Below are 5735 nucleotides of genomic sequence, written 5' to 3'. Positions count from 1 at the left end.
ACCAAAAGTTATCTAGAGATAGAATACAATCCCCATAAAATCCCAATTATGCTCTTCACAGAAATAGAAAAGGCTGTCTAAAAATTCATCTGGAAGAACAAAGACTCTGAAATAGCCAAAGCAAGCCTGAGCAAAAAGAGCTGTACTGAAACTCCTGATTTCAGATTATACCACAGAGCCATAGTAGCAAAACAGTGTGGAGATGACAGAAAAAAGACATGTACAACGATAGAATAGAGAGAGGACTGGCACCACCTGATTTTTTTTGTATGTTTTTATCTTGGAGATTATAATACAATTACACCATTTCTCCCTTCTCTTTCCTCCCTCCAGACACTCTCATGTACCCCATCTCACTTGGCTCCCTTTAAAATTCCTGGCCTCTTTTTGTTTTACAGTTTGTCACAGACACATTTACACAACCTTCCTGGTTCCTATAATGTTGCTAACCTGGAAGGCAAAGGCCACAAGACCTACATTGACAAAGTACTACAGGCATCTAAAGAATGCTGAGAGATAGTCCTTCCCAGGGAAGAGCACTTAATTTTTTACAAAGATGTCAAAATCCTACTCTGGAGAAACGATAATCTGCTCATCAAATGATGATGTTAAACAGAATATTCACAAATAGAATCACGAGACCAGATCCCATCTCTCACTCTGCACAGAAATCAGTTACAAATGGAACCCAAACCTTTCATTTCAAACCTGAAACTCTGAAACTGGTAGAAGAGAACATTGGAAAAACACCTGGAATATAGGTACAGGCAAGTGCTTTCTGAAAATAACTTCAGCCACAATCAGAATTTACCTCACACATGCATGAAACTGTCAAAGAACAAATTCGGTAAAAGGTTAAGTCACTTTAAAAAAAAAAGGTGGAAAATGATGAAAAAGAAACATGACATCAACCTCTGGCCACCATACATATATATGTGTGCGTGCACATGCAAACACACACACACACACACACACACACACACACACACACAAAGCTGTATCGCAGTTTTGCGTTTTTTATTTTTTAACACTTCTATTTTATCTTACAGAATTTGAAAGATAAAGTTCATTTAAAACAACTATACACAATATACAGGTATGTAATATGTGACCGTGACAACACAAAAGGAAGCAGGAGCCACTTCCTAGAAGACATACCAAGTGAAAAGCCTGTTCATGACCTGCAATGTTGGATATTGTTAAAATGCCCACACTTACCAAAGTGACCTACCAATTCCACACGGTCTCCATAAAAACCCCAGTGCATTTATCACTGACAAAGTAAAACTACTACTAAAATGTAAATAGACCCACAAAAGTGATGTGATGGTTTTGTTTTATCTTATCCTATTTTATTTTGTTATGCTTTGTTGTTATCTCTGAGAAGCCTGTTCTTTTCTATTGAGAGACAGAAAGGGAATGGATCTGGATGGGAAGGAAGTGGGAAGGAATTGGGAAGAGTAGAGGGAGGGGAAACTATAATCAGGAAGCACTGTATGAGAAAAGAATCTATTTTCAATAAAAGGGAAAAATTTAAAAAAAAATGATAGAGCTATTAAAGGATTTGCTTTTTGGGGGGCAAAAATCTAGCTAAATTTTCAGAAAGGCTGGTGTCAGATACATAGAAACTTGTGAAGAGCTGATTTGAAAACCTAGTCCCTGGTGTGTATCTCTTTCAGCATCATAAGGGCCACAGCCAAAACAACACTGTTCAATGTTGGAAAAGGCTGTATCTGTCCTCAGCACTGAATTAACTACTAGTCGTGAATGGTTTCAATGGTCCATTGATTATTGTGCATTGCCCAATGTGAAGGGGAGAGGTATTGCTCCAAGTGCTGCTGAAAAAGCAGCTGAAGACGTTAGAGAACTATTAGAAATTTTTAGCAGAGTAAATCTTCAGTGTGTGAGAAACCTCCATATGCTGGAATGGATGTCCCATAGGACTTTGATCTATAGGAAAACCCACGTAATACCAAGTTCCAAGCCTTTAAAAATAGGATGACACTTGGTTTGTGGCTATTGTTGCTGACTTCAGACTGATATTCTGAGATCTGGAGCAATGAGAACTTTCAGACTTTTTACATATCCATAAATATTTTCAGGGTGCCCCAGGAGCAGTAAGACAGCACTAATGACCAAGAACTTCTTCCAAGACGCTCTCCCAAATTTCTATGCCAACAAAACTGAGAAGTACTGTTTGGAAAATAATATTTCTTTTAATTTTTACTTATGCTCATAATGTTTCTATACATTTTCATTTTGTTGATTTTTTCATACCAATATCAAAGCAGTATTTAATTCCTTCAAATTTCACTGCTTATATAATAGGCTAATGTACCAAGGAGTTATAGCAGCATTTAAAACCTACTTACTACCGGAAATGACCTTTGCCTCAGCCATTACTACAATTAAAAGACAAAGAAAGCACATAGCTACAATTCTGGAAGGATTACAACATCAGTGACTGCATCAAGAACCTTGCTCGGGCTCAGGTTAATGTCGACTAGAATGTAATGTAATGTCAAATGGTGCCAGAAGGCACTGAAAATGTTCATTCATGACATCAAAGGATTTTTCAAAAAGAGCTTCCAAAACTCATCAAGGCTATAGTTCAGGTCACAAACACTTTTAGCCTGAGCCTGGATGAGGACAATGCTGAGGAGCTCCTAGGTATGGTTCCCAAGGAACTAACTAATGAGGAGCTATTGACACTGAAACAGGAACATGCAGCTGAAGAAGGGTGAAGAGAAAAGGACACAGCAGAAGAAAATAGTCCTAAGACACACGCAGAAAGTTCTTCAGATATTTCTTGGAGATTTCAGCAAGCAAGGTGGAAAAAATGGATCCCACAGCAAAATGTTTTCACTAATAGAAAGAAATGTTCAGAGTGCAAAATGCGAATGGAGGAGAAAATACAGCCCATGATAGATACATTTCTGAAGAGTCACACCTCCCCATGAAGATTCTCAGGGAGGTCCCTCAGGAGAGATTCCAGAACAGGGTGTGGTCATCACGTAAGGCGACAGTGGTGCTCCACCTATGTTTTTACCCTTTAATATCTTTCAATAAAACAAGCTATGGAGGTGGAAGATAGCTCTACTAAAGATCTCCATCTTGTGTAGGCTTAGGCATGTGAATGAGGAGGGTGTGTGCATGCACACATGAGTGTTCCATTTTAGAGCAGTTTTATATTTTCATTTAGGTGTACAGCACATAGTAATCATCATCATAATAATTCCCCATTAGCCTTTTACATCTCTCTCTTACACTGATTCTCTTCTCCCTCCCAACTTGTCCCTCACCTTCTTCCATGTCTTATTTTTCCTGCAGATCTTCTGCAGCTAACCACAGCTATGGAATGTTAGTGATTGCAATGGCCATAGAATATCCTGAAGACAATTTTGTAGCACCCCTCCCCACCTTCTTGGTCATATGATGTTTCCCATTCTCCTACCACTTCTGCACACAGACATTAGAAGGAAATATCTATATGTTCATTTTTCATTAAGTTTTGAAAGGACAAAAATGTACAGGAAAAAAGCTTACAGAAGAAAAATCTATGAAGAAAACATTTTCTTGTGTTTCTTGCTATAACATGTCTGTGCTATTACAAGAGTCAAAAGGTTTAAAGTTTATAAAGCAAAAATTATAGTAAGCTAGGGTTAATTTGTCATTAATTATTATTAATATTTTTAATAAAATATATGTGGCCTAAGTGTGCAGTACTTATAAAGTCTGAACTACTGGGGAATAACATTCAGGACTTTCACAGACACCCACCTATTAATCCCTAATTCACTCAAAGCAACTTCCAGCCTTAAAAGTACTATTCAAGGTAAATATCCTACTCAGATTTTCAAGTTTGGTTTCTGTTTCTGTAATCAACACAACCAAATCAACTTGCATGGAAAGGGTTTATTTCACCTTACACCTCCAGTTCACAATCTACCATTGGCAGAAACCAAAGCAGGAACTTCAAACAAAACTGAAGCAGAGACAGTAGAGGAACAATGTTTACAGGATTGTTCTCGTTCTCCCTTGATCACTTTCAGTGACCATTTTATTTAACCCAGACCCACCCACAGTGGGCTGGGTCCTCATACATAGATTAGCAATCAATAAAATGCCCACAGGTCAATCTGATGGAGACGGTGTTTCAAGTGATGTTCCTTCCTCCAAAGTGTATCCAGTTGAAAATCAATATTAGCCATCACAGCAAGTTATCATGTTTGATTTATATATTGTATTTTAATGTACCTTTTCTATATTTATATTTTTACATGCACAAACACTTATATTGTATTACAGTTCCCTAAAGGACTTAGTTCAGCAGCATGGTTTGTAGCCTACTAGCAATAGGATATGCCGTGTAGCTCAGGTATGTGGCAAACTATACCAGTTATGTGAGTGTGACTACACTCTGGTGTTTGTCCAACAGTGATATCACCTCATGATACATTCCTCATGGTTAAGTGATATGGGATTGTACTCACATAAATGTCTTAAATCAACAATTGGGCTTTCAAAATGTTAATGGGACAAAACTTGTTTTCTTGCCACACATAGGGATACTGAATAACTTTTGGAGTTGATGAATATATTGTTACTCTGACTGTAGTTAAGACTTAATAAATGTATTATATCTCCAAAACAACAGTCATATTTGTTAAAAGTACACTGTGGTGATATATTGTGTCCCCTAATATAGTGTATACCCTAATAAAGCTTATCTGAGGATCAGAGAGGGAAAAACAACCACTATATTAAACATAGAAGTCAGGCAATGGTAGTACATGCCTTTAATCCTAGCATTCAGGAGGCAGAGATCCATCCGGATCTCTGTGAGTTCAAGACCACACTGGGAACAAAGCTGGGTGTGGTGGCACATGCCTTTAATCCCAACACTAATCATAGGGGTCTGGAGGTCTATACAGACAGACAGGAAGTGATGTAGCTGGGCAGAGAGAGGAAGTGAGATGGCTGAACAGAAAAGCATATAGGCATGGGTATACAGGAAGTAGGTCTCTTTGGAAGCTGAGGAGTTGGTGAGGTGAGGTTGGCTGTGGCTTGTCCTATTCCTCTGAGCTCTTGGTTTTCATCCCAATATCTGGCTGCAGGTTTTTTATTAATAAAACTGTTTAGCAATTCATCTTACAGTATACAGTTCTGTTTATCAATTGTATATACCTTAGCAAGGATTTTGGGGAAGAGCTGAGATGCAGTTTGTTTTAGCATGCTCGTTTTGCATGTAAAAGATCCTAGGTTCGATCCCCAGTCCTATGAAATATATACATTTAGAGGAAAAATAAAGGAGAGGTTTGTTTAGAAGTAGAGTAAATAAAGTCGAGAATTGCTATAGGATGGTCTTTCTGTATGCTGTGAATATGTGTTGCTACCATTGGTTAATAAAGAAACTGTTTTGGCCTATGGTAAGGCAGGATAAGAGCAAGGCAAGAAATCCAAGCAAACACACAGGGAGAAGAGGACAGAGTCAGGGCTGATGCCAGCCCCCTGCCCAAGAAGCAACATGCTAACAGACTGGTAACACCACGGCCATGTGGCAAAACATAGGTTAATAGGAATGGGTTAATTTAAGATGAAAGAGCTAGCAAGAATCCTGAGCCATAGCCCAAACAGTTTGTAATTAATATAAGCCTCTGAGTGATTATATTATAAGCTTCTGAGGGCCAGGTGGGACACAGGAAAACTTCTGTCTACTAAGAATAACTTAAATT

The sequence above is a fragment of the Peromyscus eremicus genome, chromosome 4 (assembly GCF_949786415.1).
Source record: "Peromyscus eremicus chromosome 4, PerEre_H2_v1, whole genome shotgun sequence".
NCBI lineage: Eukaryota > Metazoa > Chordata > Mammalia > Rodentia > Cricetidae > Peromyscus > Peromyscus eremicus.
Note: the sequence above shows the minus strand (reverse complement) of the source record.